Source organism: Acanthopagrus latus, chromosome 5 (assembly GCF_904848185.1).
Source record: "Acanthopagrus latus isolate v.2019 chromosome 5, fAcaLat1.1, whole genome shotgun sequence".
NCBI lineage: Eukaryota > Metazoa > Chordata > Actinopteri > Spariformes > Sparidae > Acanthopagrus > Acanthopagrus latus.
In genome coordinates this window covers 12,176,372-12,194,755 of record NC_051043.1, presented here as the reverse complement: position 1 = coordinate 12,194,755, position 18,384 = coordinate 12,176,372, and the positions used below count along the sequence as shown (strand labels likewise).

The following is an 18,384-nucleotide window of genomic DNA, read 5'->3' as shown; positions in this document are numbered from 1 at the left end:
TAGCAGCAGTTGGAGCAGGCCCATCGACTTATTGGAACGCAGGATTGGTCAATTCCTCATTATTCATTTAAATGGAGGGACCACACAGGTAGAAGTTATTTAGATCTGAGAGGGGAAAAAAAGATGCAAAGAAAAACCTGCAAAGTTAGTGTAATAGTGGGGAAAAAAGGGAAGAGGGACGTGAGAGGATTGACGTTGTTCTTATTTTTATACTTGAAGCATGGAGCTGGAGACCGGACATGGTTAGCCTAGCATTAAGCACAAAGACTGTAAGAAAGGGGGAACAGCTAGTTGTCTAGTAAACAAGCAACCTTCCTATCTCTGAAGCTCGATAGTAAAAATATTGGAACAATGCACTAACAGACATCAACATATTAAATTAACTTTAATTTTGCATTATTTCCTGGTGTCCGGTTGAGCTGGAAGTCACTGCTCCTGGCTGTTTTTTTGAATAGTTTGAGAAACATTGTACCTTCAGACAGAGTCAGGCTAGCTGCATCTGCCAGCTTTCAGTCTTTATGCCAAGCTGTGCTATGCACATCCCAGCACTATCCCTAAACTTCAAAGCACTACGCTTTCAAATGTCTCTTTTGAATCTTAGGAAGGAAGCAAATAGACATGTTTATGGGACAGTCGAACTATTCCTTTATATTAAAGTTTGACATTTTAGGAATTTGGACAAAGGAATGTGCTCAACAGTTTAACTTCTCCTTTATATGAGTACTTTAATATTTTGTTAAAAAAAAAAAATCATTCTTTTTTTCTGACAGATTAAACAACATTCTACCTTAAGAAGGAGTCGGGCTAGTTGTTGCCACCTGCGTTCACTCTTTATGCTAAACTATGCTTCTTTCTTACTTCAAGCTGTTGCTCCATATTCAGCCAACAATCATGACAGCAGTGTCCATCTTTTTTATCGAAGCCTTTTGAAGAAAAAGCTAAAAACTCCATTTCCCAAACTGTCACTTTATTCCTTCACACAAAAGTGACTGAATATGGACGAGACAGTGTCAGGCAGCTAAGTAGGCTGAAAATGAGAAGAAACAAGGAGCCAGAGAGACAGTCCAATAGACACCGAAAAGTCAGAGTGTGCCAGACAGAGCTGAGGAAAAAGAGAAAATGGAGTCTGAAATAAATGGAGAAAACTCATATAGAGAATGGGAGCCGGAGAAGTGTCTGAGATGATGAAAGAGAATAAAAAAAAAAAGTGAGATGGAGCGATGCAGACAAGAATAGGAAAGCGACAAACACTGCAGATAAAACCGACAGAAGCAGAGTGTGTGATTGTTGTCCTCGGGAGCTCTCTGACTCCTGCTCAGTGACCACAGGCCTCCTCTGCACACAATTTATTGTCAGTCTTTATTTGATTTCTTTGTACCGCTGTCATTTTCCCCCTCCCAGTTTGCCACCCAGACACCCTGGCACTTTTGTTTTTCCATTGCAGCAACTTAATGGCCTACTTCTTTCTTTCTCTAACCTTGACATAAGGAGCGCTCTCTCACTCATTCTAGTGCTTTTGCAGAGCAGTGCCGTTTTTTGTTTTTTTTTGTTAAATTGTCGTTTCTCAGCAGCACTGCGGTAGTTTGCAAAGATTGTAACTATTTACCTCGGCGACTTTCGCTTTTTTAAAATTAGCTGACTTTGGAACCAGTCTTCTCTTGAATATCTCAGTACGTGCCCTAATTGTAATATCGTGCGATAAAAAGGAATGATAGATGTCTCTCTAATTTGGCACATCCTGTCTCAAGACCACTGTGTATTCGCGTGCTGCTGGACTTCTAATAAGTCGGCCCACACTGCTTTTTGTTATGTGCAGATGTGGCTTCAATTTAGCAGATAGAGGACATTTTTCCATCTCAAATTGACTGCTGCGCTTTTGATTTGAGGGCTGACAGCGTGTGTCGGCCACCGGCGAGCCTCGCATTTATTCAGAGGCAGGTTTGTTTATGTTGATATTATTCAAAAATGGTCTGCAATTAGTGACGGTTGATGGAAAGTTGAGAAAAGCTTCCCGGCGACAAAGCTGCGTGCCATGACAGTTTGTATGAATAAATTACGGGTTCTAAAAAGCTGATCTTTATGTATTGGTTAGAGTAATATCAAGCTGATTTTATGGAGGCTCCATCTGTGATTATGATGAACGTGTAATGACTTTTCTCTGGAGCTTCCGGACCGTCAGCGTGTAGAACCCTGCAGTAAACCTTACATTAAGAAGCTGGTAACCCACTGCACAGAAATTTCCATCACATGACAAGTGACTCCAGAGAGTTTTATCAGTCCAGTTTCTAAATTCTAAATAACTCCAAGTTGTGGACAATCTGACGCCATCTTCCATCAATAGCCCCTTGCACTCCTACTGGAAAGAGCAAATTTATCCTCGCTGCATTACAACGCAAGAGCTCTGCTTGCATCGAACGGCCTGCGAGTGCATTTAACAGGTAGCATTACACTTTAACATGGTTTCTCACCGTCCATTACAGCACCATCGATTCCAGTTAGGCTCTCATTGGAGATTGATAAAGTGTAAGTGAGCCGGGGGTTTGAGCAGAGAGTTTCATCTCGTCTCCTCAGGTCCTGACAGTTTAAAGCACATCGTGCAATTGGCTCCGGGCCCGCTGTGATCTCATGACGAGGTGATATAATCCGTGTTGGTCATGGTGTCTGGGCTGCCAGTTGTTTACCATTTAGCGCACTGCAGAGCAGTGAGACGAATGTAAATGCCAAGCGTCTCCTCACTTCTATTTTTGAAGAATCATTGAATTTGCATCTATATAAACACAGGAATACGCACAGGCGTAAGGTGCAAGGGTAAATACAGTCTCCCTCCAGAGGACACTTCACTTCTGTTCTCATGTGAGGATACAGCAGAAAAAATGGGCCCTTGGTGTAGGAATAGTGTACTGGGATGTCCCAGTGCTTCAGAGGTCTAAGCTTATAACTCATCCCAACAAAACAGTGAGCTTAAACCCAGCTGGCAGCGTTTGTGTTTGTACCCTCACCGTCTTTGCCATCTCTCCACTGCGCGGCATCCAAAAGGAGCACAAATACCATAAAACGGCTTCGCTGAGGTGGAAAAAGAAATTGCCTTTTAACCAAATGTTAAATGCAGCCTAACCAGAGCGAATGGTGAAATTCACCAGCTGTTCTGCATTTACTGAGCAAGACGATCTGCTGAGGTCGCGTCACATGCTCTGTTCCTGAAGAAGCGGCATGACTTGTAATTGTTCTTGTCACAGTATGTGCCTCATGTAAAATAACTCACTGCGCTCAACAGAAAGAACCTTGTCTCGTGGTGGGATTCATTAACGTGACGATCATTCACACCCTTTGCTTCTTCCGCTATGGCAAAATGATACAACACGCTAATTATTAAACATACATTCACTTCATAAAGCTTTTATTTGTTTGTTCTACTGGAGCACTGCTGTAGTAAACACTCAGTGTTGTGTAACTCAGTCCCATGAAGAATGCTCTGGAACAAGCAGCATCATGGGAAGTAACGTGTCTTGCATTTGGCAGCAGCAACAGCAGTTTATTTGGAATAACTAGCAGAAGATGCCTCCCGTTTAGCATTACAGAGGAAAAGAGTGCCACCGACAGAAATCCAAACTTCACCAGCCGAGCTTTCGAGTGAAGGAACATCCCATCAGCTGATGATTAAACCAAACGGGATCCAACTAAGGGAGGGTTCAGACCTGCCTCCTCATTCCTCCCCATCCCCTTTGCATGAGAAGTGCATTGGCTCAGCAGGGGCCTGGAAGTAAAGAGCGTCAGCAAAAAAAAAAAAAAAAAAGAGATGAAGTCTTCAGACTAAAGAGGGATATTAACTTGAAGGAGGCACTCTCGATGGAAAGGTCGATTTCGGTTCAAAGACTTCACCTTTGCTTGTGAGTTTGAAAGCGCAAGATCGGACGTGTTTTATTCAAGTCAGGGACGGAAGGTGTCATTTGGACTTCAGGGCCAGGGTGTGGTGTCAGGCTGAGGCACATATGGATATCTTATTGTGATATAAGACTGTATATGATCATATCATCATAAACCATGATTGTTCTTTCCTGGTCTTAAAGGCAGTAAAGTGATTTTCTTCTGTTCTACTTCATACTTGCCTTGACACTCTTAGTCATTATGTTCACATTATTGAATATAGTGGTCATCCCGACAGTATTGTCACCCCCCCAAAACGAGGATGAGTGGAGGAAATATGAACAGTGTCAACAGGATTAAAAAAAACTTAATCTGATCAAGAAGCCTTGTGCATGAACTGTACTGCAGACTGGAATCTCTCTCTGAGTCATCCTGGCCAATCAAAATGACACTAAAAACATGAATGTTAGACGCCATTTACGGTGACATCAATACATAGACAGCACCCCCAACTGTGACTGATTGCTCACGTCACTGCAATATTGATATTGATTGTTCGCCTCAATCTCGAGGTGTCCTGGGCACGTCCAACTGTGGAGACCACGGGGCAAATACAGAACATACTGAAGGGATTATTTATCCCATATGGCACGAGAACACTTCAGGATTCACCAGCGAGAACTGGACAGACAGAAGGACATCAGCGGTTACCTTGTCTGGCCTGCTGCCATCGTAATCTGGAACCTAGAGAAGCAGTGGGGAGTGAAAAGATGGATGAATGGAAGCAGAGCACTGTGTGAGGACTGTAAAATCCCATCTCAAAGTATTAGAAATCCTCGAGCAGTGTTTTGAGGTTTGATCAAACCTTCCTTGATCATATTTCATCCTTTCACCGGCACCTGTGGCAAAACACAAACAAACAAAACACCTGTATTGTTTTAACAGGGCCGGCTTCCCGCCTGCACACAGATGAAGATGCACCTGTCCCGATGCTGTCACTCAGAGTCCCCTGCTCAGGGGCACTTCAGCATGCCTAATGGTTGTTATGGTGCATTGATCCCAGGTCAGGCTAATGTTCCAGCATAAGCCCTGCAGAGCGCAGCTGCAGCCCCATCGCACGGAGCATCACACACGCAAACATTAAGAGGCAAACACAAAGTGAATAAATCAGAAACCAACACACATGCACTCACACACACACATGCAGAGTAGCACATCGGCAGACGTGTTCCTTAGCTTTTGAAAATTTAGCTTCCTTCCTCTACTTTTGTTCCTCCGACTTCCTCTCGCACACACTTGGTAGACACCTTTCCTCCGCCCTCAGGCACGTCTCCTGGAGAGCCATCCCTCTCCTCTCCTGTCAGTGAGAACAAATGAGCCGGGGCATGTTTCTTAGTGTGTGTCCGTATGTGTGCGCAGGGCAAACTTCCTGTCTGTCCAGAGTTCCTCTCTTCTGCTTCCCCCCAAAAACACACACACACACATACACACACACACACGCACGCACACACACACACACACACACACACACACACACACCTGTTCTGCACTGTTACCCTCTGACAGATCACTGACATGCTGTCTCTAGGCCATGCTGCACTGTGCGTGTGTGCGCGTGTGTGTGTGTGTGCTTGCGTGTGTGTGTGCTTGCGTGTGTGTGTGGTTACAGACAACCCCCCTACTGTGTCTGTCTGGCAATTGCCATTTCTCAAGGAGCTAAAGGAGGGAGGGAGTGTGGAGTGAGGATGGAGGGAGTGCGAAGGCCTTGATGTGAGTGTGTTTGTTGTCAGAGGGTTTATTAATAAAGATGACCTCAGCCGGAGCTGCTCAGGGTGTGTGTGAGGATTGTGTTTTTTTCCCTTTTCTCTCTCCCTTTGTGACTCCTTGATAAAGTCAAATTAATATTATTTTGAGAAGAAGAATTCCACCTTTATGTATTCCCACATACATTTTAATGCCTTCTCCCGTCTTCTCTCTTTCCCCTTTGTCATTTTGTGGCAACAGTCGGAGGTTGTTGCACTGTGTGTGGACTCATAATGCGTCTTTTGCGTGCATGCAGACTCATCTGTGTGTGGGTGTGCGGGTGGGTGCAACGGGGATAATCCTTCTTGATATAACTCCTTTGTGTCTCAGCGTCCGTGGCTGTGATTATGTGCTTCATTATGTCGGCCCAAACAGGTTGAGTCCGCCTTGTGCGTGTGCGCGTGCAGACGTCAGTCACCTGCTGTGTGCGTTAGGCAGAACAGATGTCCTCACAAGAATAGAAAGACGAGTAATTTACTTCAAAGTGCAGAGTGTTTGTCAGTCCAGCTCTCTGTTCTACCGCCACAACAAAACGCACGGTTGGCTCTATCTTGTGACCAGTAACATCATGAAAAGAACGGCATACCCGAGCACAGGTCTGCAAAAGAAAGTGAACGCTTATTTGATAGATTTGCCAAAATTGTGGGAGTCTGGAGGCGTGGCCATAGGATTCCCATAGTTTTGGGAAAGACTAAATAACCAATCTGGCAAAGAAAGCCCTGAAAACAGGATTATCAGACCTTCATCCTCAAAAGGAAAAACAAAACACCAACTGAGGACAACGACAGAGCCACAGTTAGGACCGCTCCATCAGCAGACGACGGTGCTCCTCCTCCTTCATCCTCCATCCAAGGCTAAATGCCTGATGAGGAGCACCTGAGAGAAGGGGAGGAGGACAGAGGAGGAGCGCATAACACTCCGTCACATGTATGACTTGGTTAATAGTTAAGGGGTCAGTTTGCTTAAATGGCTAACTGGTCACACCTTCATTGGTATCTAGACATGTAGATGATGTTGGTCTGGTCAGTCAGTGTCTCTGTACAATGATACAAAGGTTGATCATTCTGCATCATGTTGAGAACCATTGCTGTCTGAAACTAACTGGGCTCCTCATTCCTCATTTTGCAGCAATTCCTCCAATGACAGTAAGTAATGGGGGCAGGACATTTTACAGTTTAACAATAAACTTTATTGTCTGAAATGACATCAGTGCACTGAAACAATGAACTTCTCTCTTTCGGCATCATAATCTCAGAAGAAAAAGGTTTCATGTCGGCATTTATCTGACAACATATACACCTTTACCTGTATATCTGTGACAGGCTGATAATATCGACCAGCCAACGCATCGATCAGGCTAACAACTAACAAGCGAAAAAATCCTTTCAAACTGAAGCTGATGCTACTAACATGTAAAACCTGTCCTAGACCTTTTATAAACACAAGTTGTATAGAGGTGAATTAGCATTTTTTGTGTTACTTCCATCCCTTCTGATATTTCTTTTGCTTCTAATTTCATTAGATTGAGCAGTTCAAGCTTTGTTTGATGGTTCCCATGATATTCTGTGTATAGTCCCATAGTTGTGTTGCTGTGTAGAGCTCTTGTGGCAGGACATCTTCTACGGGATTCAAACAGCTTCTCCTGCTTGAAGTCAAGTACAAACGTAGTTTTCTGTACTGTACTTGTTTGTAATTTAGCTTTAACTGACGCTTTAAAGTCAGGAACAGGATAAGCAAAGTTAGGTGAGGTTGATAAACTGTTTGTGGAGTCAGGTTAGGTTCAGGTAGATGTGGTCACTACTGGGAGGTGATCTCATTTGTTTGGCTGTCGAGCTCCCCTCTGTACCCCTCCCACAGGGCCGGAGCCTGAGCCTGAGTGGGACAGCCAGCGGAGCAGTCGGCCCCCAGGGGTCTGGCAGTTACCATGGAGGCGGAGGGCGGCCCACACTCTGCCCTCTGTCTGCCTCAGCACGATGAGCACAGAGGCCATTAGGGACAGGGTCCTCCTGCTGCCTGGGAGAGCCACGTAATGAGATAATGCATGGAGCTCATGCTGTTACTGTCACCTACACACACACACGCATGCACATTCACATGCAGGGGCAGATGCACATGTGCACAAATAAAGCTCCACTAACACGTAACACCCAATGGATATATGTCTGTGGTGCGCGTACGAACATGCGCACTCACTCACGGGGGTAGGTGCATGAATTGATCCCCGCTCACACATATTACTCTTTCACCTTCCTCTCCATCAATAATCCTCCTCTCATGTAGGGTTCCCTGCCTGTTTGCTATTTCAGCTGCGGCTATGACCCTCAGCCAGTTACATTTTGTTGGACAGACGGCAGCAGCAGTGAGAGGAAAGCTAATGAAACAGGATATCCCTGCCTCTGGTTATTCCACAGGAGACGAAGAGGAAAAATCACACTCGCGTTGACCTTGAATGAGTCAATAAAATCACAGCATATGCAGAGAACTGCTGTATGTTTATTCCGTTTACTTAGTCGCTGGCTGGTGTCATTGTTCTACGGAGCCCACGCAAGACCTGAAATGCTGCGCACTCCCCCATAATGGTTCAGGGTCTCCTTCAGGGAGACACTGAGTCATGCCAGCCAGTCTTCTCTGGAAAGTCCAATCATATATAAAGTCAAGACTGACGTTGTGGAATTATGAGTTGAGACCTTTTCAAGAATACTTGTAATAGATGCTTCTTTTCTTATTGGCACATTTTTCTAACAGTCCCGAAGGTCATGAAACATGACCCTGTTGCATTTATGTGCGAGTCAACCTTCAGCTGAATACTGAATACATGTTTGTGTAGGTATCTCTTTCATGGCAGGAAATGTAAGAGTCTGAGATGGAGCCTCAAAGTAAAAGCACATTTAATTGAGACTATGTTTTTATCCAAGTCCAACGAGAACATATCAGAATTCACACACTTGCTCTCCAGTATGCCGCAATTTATTCTCCATGTGTTTTGATCTCCAAACTACCTTAACTATAGACCACCTTTCATCCATCCTTTCCAAATATTTTTTTTGCAAAATACAATATTTACTTGTTCCCATCAAAAGATATTAAAGGGCTGAATCTCTATTATTTCTGTGCAAGATGAAAAAACTGCGTCTCAGACTCTATTTACTATATTCTATAGCAGCAATCATCACACAGCGTTGAAATACTGTATAATCGTGCATCCTTTGTGATAATATGTCAAGAAGCTATGGCGAACTTGCGCTTGGCGCTACGCATTTACATATTCCGCAGACACGGAGCAACATTAGCATTCATTTGACTAGACACCATTCATTTCTGTCCACCGAATAAATGTAAATCTGTCCATCAAAAAAATATATTTCCTCAGGAAAATATCTGACTCATAAGCTGCTAAATGCTGACTCGCTGTTTGGTGCGATTTATCAAGAGTTTTCTGCTGAAAAATGCCAACTGAAAAAGGAGCTGATGAGACCTGTGAGAGGAAAGAAAACCCTACCCAGTCAGCAGAATAAATGTTGGCAGTGTACGTTTCTCCTCTACATATTGACTTCACATTTCTTTAAGTTGCAACTTTCTTTTAGGTTCAATTATCAATGTTATGTTGTGATGAGTTCATGGTCTGGTTGGTTTTAATCACAAAAACAACTTTGGATAAGATTGTGTTTTGGCTTAAAAAATACCTGTTTAGTTGACACAAACACGGCTGGAGATGTCTTGAAGTCTTGTTAAAAACCTCCAGTCCTGTCGCCACAAACACTGCGAGACCCCGAAAAAATATCCAGTGGAGTCACGCTTACAAATGTTGAAAGCCAGTCTCGAACTGCCGTCTCTGGCTCGCCTGCATTTTAAAATAAGCTTTTCACATCCTGACTTTTATTGTGACATGATCTGAGATTCGACTGGATGGAAAAGTTGACCAGTGAGGCCCCTGTATGGAGCGTTGCAGGTTTTGTCAGAGGGCACCCCAGCAGAAGCAATGTGTTTAGCTTAACTCCTTTATGAGACATATATTGGGAATTGGCTTTGTTGTGAACAGGCCAGAGACCAAGGCAGTGCTTTACTGATCACATCAGTCCACTTATGCAAACACAACACAACACACACACACACGCATGATCAGAGACCTCCAAACTCATGCACTCACCGTACTCCTTTTACACGACTTTCCTCTTCTGCACATACAACTTCAAACTCAGAAATAGACCTCTTTCGCTTGAGTGAGATCTCATGGGCTGATTTCGTCCCTTTTATCTTTTGAAACAGATAAAACCTTGTGGAGTGCGTGCCTGTGATATAAAGCACTCGGGCTCATGTTGTGGATATATTGACAAATGTAAGCGTTTTTCCTTCCTCAGTTTAGTTCACACACCAGGTGCTGCTCAGTGTTTCGTGTCCACGGTGGCTCCTGTGTGTTCTGGCACAGTGGGAATAATAATCACGGCTCCTCAGCTCAAAACCAATATCTGTTGCCAAAAGCACCCAATGCAGGCTCCCCGCCTCACGCAGGAAATGAGTGGATGATAGTGGAAAGGTCCCACTTCACTGAAAAAAAAATCAAAATCACAATCACTTTATCTGTTGACACCAACAAATGCAGAGGGGTTTTTTTTTGTCACGGCACAGAGACAATAGGGCTTCAAACCCGCTTGTTCACGCTGCCAAAAACTTGGCCCATGTGTTCAGACTGACTGCAGTGCCAGAGGCTTTGATAGCATCTGTGCTGTGGGCCTCACTTACAAAGTTCAGAGCTGGCAGCGCAGGTATTTTTCTCTGGTACTGGTAATGTTAACCACCTCAATGGCGTTCTTTTCTTTTTTTTCCCAACAAAGAGCTGTAGAGAAATGAAAGTCTTTGAAGGTCAATAAGCAATTCAACAGCTAGACTTTGTTCTCGTTTATGTAATTTTTGTCTTCTGAGCGTTTTTTTAGAGCCCCAGTGTCTCTGAGAGGATGCTACATCCTCACGAGAGAGGCAATCTGCAAAAATGTGCATTTTTCACACTTTCCAATGAGGCACATGTTATAAAGGTTTTATGAGATATAACGGCTTCATCAATGTTTTATAGATTATTTATAAGCCATTATTAATAAAGCACTCCAGCAAATAAAGGTGTAAAAATTGATTGGAAGATACGGTATGAACTCATCAGACTCACAATGGACAGTTTGGAAAAAAGTTACAAGTCGATGCAGTAGAGCCAAATACCTTAGACAGATAGCTTAGCTTTAATTTCATGCCTGTGCAACTCTGATGTCGACTGGTCAGAGACTGGGTGGTGTTATGCCAGTTGCCGCCAGTGTAGCCTTAAGCCGTTAGCCTCATGCAGTGCCCAGGTGTGAGCTACAGAGTTTCTTTCCTTTGTACACCCCTGATTTTTACCATTACTTTGTAGACTTCAGAGGCAATTAACGCTGACTAAAGTGACATTATTTGAGGCTTCGCACAGCTCCCTGTGGAGACACAAATGCTTGATACAACCTTTTTTTCATATGTGTAGTACTACCACAAACAGCTGTAAACTTTAATTTGTGGAAATTTAGTGCAACATCCCTTCATAGAACTCATTTTGTGCTATAAAGTTGTGAAAAATCCCTTAAGCTGGTGTTTAAGTTGTCACACAGAACAAAGGGATTGTTCACAGAAAACATTAAAAACATAATTGAAATTATCAATAGAATGTGAAGAGACAGCATATAGCATGTATTGTTTATAGCATTGTATCTATTCAAGTTAGCAGGCTAACCAGCTAGCCACAGGCCATACAGATCCAAAGCTCCTGTGCAAGCAGTGTAAACACCAAGACAGTTCTGGCAAACCAAGCTCCCAGTCTGGACTGCTGGCTGCAAGGCTAACAAAGCTAACTAGCTAACGGTAGCAGCAGTTAGCAGTTAGTCTGTTGATAAGCTGCTATCTGTTTTGAGTATGAATGAAACTACAATGGCTCTCAGTGGAGCGCATACCTTCGCCACAGTCCAACATTTTCCTTTATTTCAATCAAGCTTCTATGTAAATCTGCTAGATCTGGATTTGTAGTGGTCCACACCACATTGTAATTGTTCATAGATGCCATCCACATAAATATGCCTGATTTTTTTCCATCAAAGCGACTGCATTATTCCCTGAAAAATGAACAAAATAAAAAAACTATCTCTCTGTGTTGAAGACAGTGAGAAAAAAATCATCCGAAAGGTTAATGAGATCTGTTCTGGCCCGAGACCTTTCCTCAGAAATGTGGAAATCCGTTAGGTAGCTTTTATGTTATCCTGCCGACAAACCAACAACCCAACGAGTGAAAACATACCCTTGTTGGCAGCGGTAATAAGTGTGCAGAATAACGTTTTGTTAAAATGTCAGCATTCATCTTCAAAGCCACATCTCACACCCCATAACAGCGATAGTAACAGTACAGACAGAATATTTCACATAAAGGATGAAGCATGAAGAAGACAAATGCTAAACCGTGCACTGCGCACATCAGTCATTTCTGTGTCACACTGAATAATCGATCCCTCAATTGAATATGGATTGACGACTGTCGTGAGGGATCTCCGTGGGAATTGACTTTGTTGCGCCTCGGCTCTGATAATGGCCCCGGCAAATGGCAGCCACCTCTAATTTCACCTTGTAAATCAGAACTGTGATGGGCTGCACTTAGAGGGGTCAGAGTTAAAAACTAAATCACTCTGGACAACAAACTTTGTACAGTCAACCATTGCAGTCTAATGATTTTTTTTCTCCCACTCTTTTTAAACGGGGTGCTGCGAGTGGTGTCGGGGGATGTGGCTGGAGTGCTAAGGGGGTTGGAAGTTGGCATTCATCTCTCAGATGTAGCTCTGACCTTGGCCAGATGTCCACCAAGATGGAGTGTGTGCCCGTATATACGTGTGTAGTCAGCCAGGTTTTCCAAGTGTGCTCGGCTATAATAGGGACTGGCAGGCATTTTGTTGGGCTTTATTGCCACATGCCGCTTCCAATCCTGCCGCTGATTAGAGCTGCCATTACTGGTGCACGCACACAGACATGTGCGTGCACTCTTACAAGGCAGACCCACACACTTTGGCACACGTTCAAATCTCGGGCCCCTTGCATGTGATTAGCATCCCATTGCGTTGTCTTGTGCAGCGATCAAACGGAGCACAAAGTTGTGCTCTTGTCACGGCGCACTGGAGGAAGTGACGGGTACATCGTCACTCCACTTTTTATTCTGCTCATCAGGGTGCTGTCAGCTCAGACAATGTCAAATTTGGTGCAAAGCAATTAAAGGCCTGGGCTGTCACAATCGGGCCTGATAGGGACGGCTCAGGAGAGCACATCAGCGCACACTCACGTGGGCATGTGGCGCGTCCTCCCACGCGCGCGCACACGCGTACATTTACAATAAGCATGCAAGCGATTAGCTCAGAAAGTGCAGGTTTAAAGTGTTAGTCATTGCTGATTCACAAGCGGCTGGCTGGCTTCCACACAGCTACACAGTGTGCTGCCTGTCAGACACACAGGCAGGCAGCAGCTGGAGGTGTGTGTGTGTATATATATGTGGGTTTGTGTGTGTGTGTGTGTGTGTGTGTGTGTGTGTGTGTGTGTGTGTGTGCGTGTGTGTGTGCAGGTGTTTCTGAAACCCTGCTTTTTAACCAGAGCCCTCTACACCCCATCCACTCTGCTCCTCTTTGGCCCTGTGTGTGTATATGTGTGTCAGTATTGTGGAAATATATGTGTGTTTGGTTTTGTGCATGCATATTCGTGTGTGTGTGTGTGTTTGTGTGGAGCCTTGTAGGGTTTTGGCTGCAGTGTTCTCCTGGAGGAAGCCAGTGGAAAGCTGAGGTCTGGATGACTTACTTATTTAAGAAAAACCCACCAGAGATGGCCAGTATGCTGCTGTGCTGTCACATACTTGCGCACATGTGTGTGTGTGTGTGCGTGCGTGCGTGTTTGTGTCTGAGCTCATCCAGTCTCGTAGGTAACCCAGCCAGTGGCCTCAGTAGCAGCAGTGTATTTCATTTCGCGGAGATTTCTTTCCCTAACAGCCTTTAAAGTTATTCTGCTGCTGTTAAAGCTTCAGCAGACACGCCGTCGGTTCAGTCCCAGGTGGAGACACTCACCGAAGGGTTAAACGCTCTACCAGAAGCAGCGAACACACACAGACACACACACACAAACAAATGCACACTCGCTTACTCTCATATGGTGAGTTACTCCTCATAGCCGTGAGGTTCCTCATTAAGTCCAAATTCACTTTCCAGGACATTTAATTAAACTAACTGGATTTTCGGAGGACCTGCCGTCAAATAGAGTTTCAGACTTTTACGTAACCCGCTTTTTAATTTTTTTTTTTTTTTTCTAGCAACCATCAGAAGATGTTTCATCCTGTCTTGAGGTTTTTTCATCCTAGAGGAAAGCCAGTCATTGGCGGGTTTCATATTGTCACTGCCTGATGGAAACCATGAGGATCAAATGCTCTTTCATGCATTGAGAAAAAAATGTGTCTCCTCCTTTGGATAAATAAGCCATTTTGAAAAAAAACCTATTGGGTTGTTTGAAAAATGTTTCAAAGGATTAAAAAAATATATATCTGTTTTTCATAGCTTATGAAAATAAACATTTTGGAGCTGCATGGTTTTCGCAGGAATTCTAAAATACATACTTTACAAAATATAGAATTTAAATTGTTCATGTAAATTTACCAAAAGAATTGTGTCAAGGTTCTGCACACAATGTGTTTGCATGTGTGTGTACGTGTGTGTGTGTGTGTGTGTGTGTGTGTGTGTGTATGTGTGCTCAATCGATAAAGTCTGATGAACATCACAGCTTTGCAGTCGATATAGTGCAGTACAGTCTGCAGTGTGTAGCTAAGTTTCCAGTGTCTGCTTTATTGACAGCCCCGAATGAACTATGATGGTGTCAGAGGTTTTGTTGTTGCCTTTGTGTGCTCGCTCTCTGTGTAACACAAGCCAGCCCATACGTTACTGACAACATCTGCCTGGCCCCCCTCAGCGCTCTCACTGTGATTAGTGAGCTATTGATGTTGACATGAATCTTAGCCTCTACAGGAACACGCACACACACACTGGCTGAGACTTGACAGTTGGTTATTTGATCTGCAGTGTGAACCCTGGGATCCAGTGAATGTGAGCTGTAAGGGTTCAGGTGTGTGTGGCTTTGTGCGTCAGAGTGTGCTTTTCATGTTTGTATTAAGACAGAACTGTGATTGAAAAGGTGAAAGTCAAGTTAATCCATGCACATTTTAACACAAGGATTCAAATATCAAGCTGTCCCTCCTTATAGGACACAGAAAACTAGCAAAGCCAAAATGGTGGATTAAAGAAACTTATAAAGAGAAAGAGTATAAAGAGAAATAAGAAACTTAAGGACTTCTCACAGGGCTAGTGAACTACTCCAGCTGGCTAGCTAACGACTGACATGCTAGTCACTCAGGAGCATGCTTTAGTTTTTTGAATAGCTACTTAATGTATTGTTTGCTAACCAGGTGCTACTGCAGATGCCATTTAGTCTTGGAATACAAACAATAAACTCCACAGTAACTCCACAACAGACACAGTGCTTCATTTTCTCCAATGAAAGAAGGTGAGTGGAACACAGGTGTATTTTCTGTGTAGCCTACATACCGCCCTGGCATTGAGGTTGAAAGGCTTTTTGTTGTTGTGCTAAGCTAACATCTCCTTTCTCCGAGTGCTTAGTGACCATAAAGATTTGAGCGTTATATCAGTCTTCCCAACTTACTCTTGGCAAGAAAGGAAATACATGTGGGTCCCACTTATAGTAAAGCTAGTGTAGTATTGTGTTGTAGTATTGTGTACTTACATCCTTTTCACACTCGATGGCAATTCCAAAATGGAAAGCACCGTTGAAGCTGGCTAGCAACATTTCATCATCCACACGTCTGGGTTGGCCTTGGTTCCATTAGCTTCTGCATTCTGCAGCATTCAGCGTTAGCTTTTCTGTCTGAAAAGTTAAAGCACGCTTGTTTACTGTCCACATCTACTACAGAACCTGCTTCTGGGAGAGTAAAACCAACTGTGCTCTCTCTTGCGGCAACAACAATTTATTAGCGGTCAAAAAACTACATCTCCCATGAGTGTAGCAAATTCCTGGCTGGCTGGCATGACAGCAGTTAGCACGCTAGCTATAGTAGCTCACCAGCTAGCCGTGTGAGCGTAGTCTGTAAGTGTCTTGAACTACATACTTCTGGTAGACCACAAATGAATTTCACTGGATTCTGTCCCTCGCTCTCTTTCTGTGTATGTTTGTGTGTGTGTGTCAGTGTGTCTGTGTACATCTGAGCGGCACAGCTGTTTGTTTGTGTGTTTACGAGTGCTTATGAGTGTGTGCTGAGTGCCATGTTTTTCTCAGAGAGAGACATGAAAGTGATTAAAGCAGCCAATCTCACATGGACGTACAAGCGTGCACACACACACACACACACAAACACACAAACTTCCAGCCCCCTCACTCATTACCCTCTTCTTCTTCTTCTCCTCTTCTTCTCGTTTAGGCCAATGTGACCTTCATCCGAGTGTTCAACATTCATGTGGAAGCACCCAAGAAAAAACTGAAGGAGATTAAGACGGGAGCACACAGACGCGCGAGGGAGGAGAAGAAAAGCAAGCAAGTAAGAAAGTAAAAAAAAAAAAAAAAAAAAAAAAACAGGACAAAGGGTGGAGAAGAAAAACACAGCGGCATCTTTTCTGCCTCCCTCTGAAACCTTTCCTCAGTAAACAGGACAACCGGCAGAGCGAATGAGAGAGGAAAACAGAGGAAAGAAAGAAGGAGGGACGGGGAGGGCTGGGGCATGTAAAATGAGCGAAAAGAATCAAAAGAAATAAGAAAGAGAATATGAGGAGGAAGAGGAGAACCACGTGGGGGGGAGGAGGGGGGCAGTTGTCAGGAAAAAAAAGGACGTGGAAATTACAGGCATTTTCAGGTGCTCCCGGAAAGAAATTATTCCGAGGCGAGACAAAGAGAAGAGAAATGCAGAGGGCTGAGAGATAAGAAAGGAGCAAACAGAAGGAAAAAAGGAAAAAGTTGGGCAGAATATTGGCTTTCCAAGCATTTTGTTAAGAAAGATGCTGAAGGTTGTGTATGTGTGTGAGTGTGCGGGTGTGTGTGCAGGGTGCTCACACCTTGTCCTTACCGTGTGTGTGTGTGTGTGTGTGTGTGTGAGTGAGCGTGAGGAGTTCTTGTTTCACAGCCAGGAAAAAGTGAATCTGACGGACCATGCACGGAATTTAAAGTTCAGGTGCACTGAAACTGCATTTTATGGTGTGTGTTTAATGCACTTACTCATCATTTCCTTTCTAATCAAGAGTTTGGGTCTAACGGGGCTGTAATTTAAACTACTTTTAGTTTGTTTTGCTCACCGTCCAGCTGCTTGAATTCAGACGGCAGGAGCTGATAATAATTTGTGCTTTTGATAACTGCTGTGCGCTCATGATGAGCTTTGTGAGCACACAGTAACAGCGAGTGACATCCTTCTTGCCGTGACTTTTGTCTCTCAGGCTAGTACTTAACCATCTATTTGGTGAAAGCTGTTGGGATTGCATACACGCCAATATGAGCAAGAAAAAAAACTGCCACAAACATACCTGTGATGGGCGCTTCAGTGCAAAAATTTGCTCCACAACTGGGGGATTTAAAATGCGGCTAGCGGCAGTTAGCAGCTAACTCAAGGAGGGAGGACAGCCGCGGGAAATGTCACAGCAATGTCCGGGGGCTGCTCAACCTCTGAGAATGAGAAATACCACCATTTTGAAATGACTGTGAAAAAGACGGGCTACAGAGATATACACCAGCTAGCCCGAGTCCGTCTGGTGCAAAGCTGCGGTGCAAGCTGGTGTAAGCAACAACACTCTCATTTACGGTCAGTCGCCTGTTCGATCAAGCGACCGGGAACTCCGGCAGACTTGAGGAAATCGCCCCCGGATGAAAAGAAGTCATTTGTATACTAACTTCTACAGAATACAGGGACGCATAGGCATAAGAGGGATGCACTTGAAAATACACACACACACATACACAGGCATGCACGCATACCGTGACGACAACAAAGCCGTACACTCGCATAAACACATGAGGCGTGAAAAAACAGCCCCAGGCAACATTTTCTCTGTTCCTCAATCCATAATTCCTCCGCAAATGTGTATGTTCCTCTCTCACTGTCACAATGCACTCACCCCTCGTTCCCCCTAATAATTCAGGATTTCTCTCTCTCTCTCTCCCTCTCCCCTCTCTCACCATCGCTCACAGTGTGTGTTTATCTATGTGAGGATATTGGTTGCCGATCATAAATAGCTTTCTCTGACAGGGTGCCATCGCAGCCTCCGAGAGCCTGGGGAGGCAAAGTGGGGGGGGGGGGGGGCGGGGCCCATGACAGTGAGAGGTGAGAGATGGAGGGATGTGACGGAGGGGAGAAGGAGGAGGGGGAGGAAGGAGAGAAAAATGCGAGAATGATGGAGGTGAAGGTCATGTACATCAAAGCAGCTTGACAGGTGTCAGGTATGGAGATGGGAATGCTCTGCACTTATATGCACGCCTCCGCGCACAACCAATTGCAATGCAAGAAGTGTTGTGTCTGTGCTCACTAAGAAATAACCTGCACATACAAGTGATACAAAACAAGCTACAGGCATGAATGTCGAAGCAGCCGAGAGGACGACAGATAGGCCTTTATCACTAGTAACACAACTCCCCGTCTCCTGCGCT

The 18,384-nt window shown here is 44.3% G+C and overlaps 1 protein-coding gene across 1 annotated transcript in view; it reads left to right on the top strand.

Annotated features, from left to right (window-relative positions):
• Positions 1-18,384, top strand: part of sema4c (sema domain, immunoglobulin domain (Ig), transmembrane domain (TM) and short cytoplasmic domain, (semaphorin) 4C) — a 99,076-nt gene that overhangs the window by 16,614 nt on the left and 64,078 nt on the right. The window contains exon 2 of the mRNA XM_037099124.1: positions 16,178-16,294. The gene's annotated coding sequence lies outside the window, so the exon portion shown is untranslated. The remainder of the gene's footprint in view (positions 1-16,177; positions 16,295-18,384) is intronic.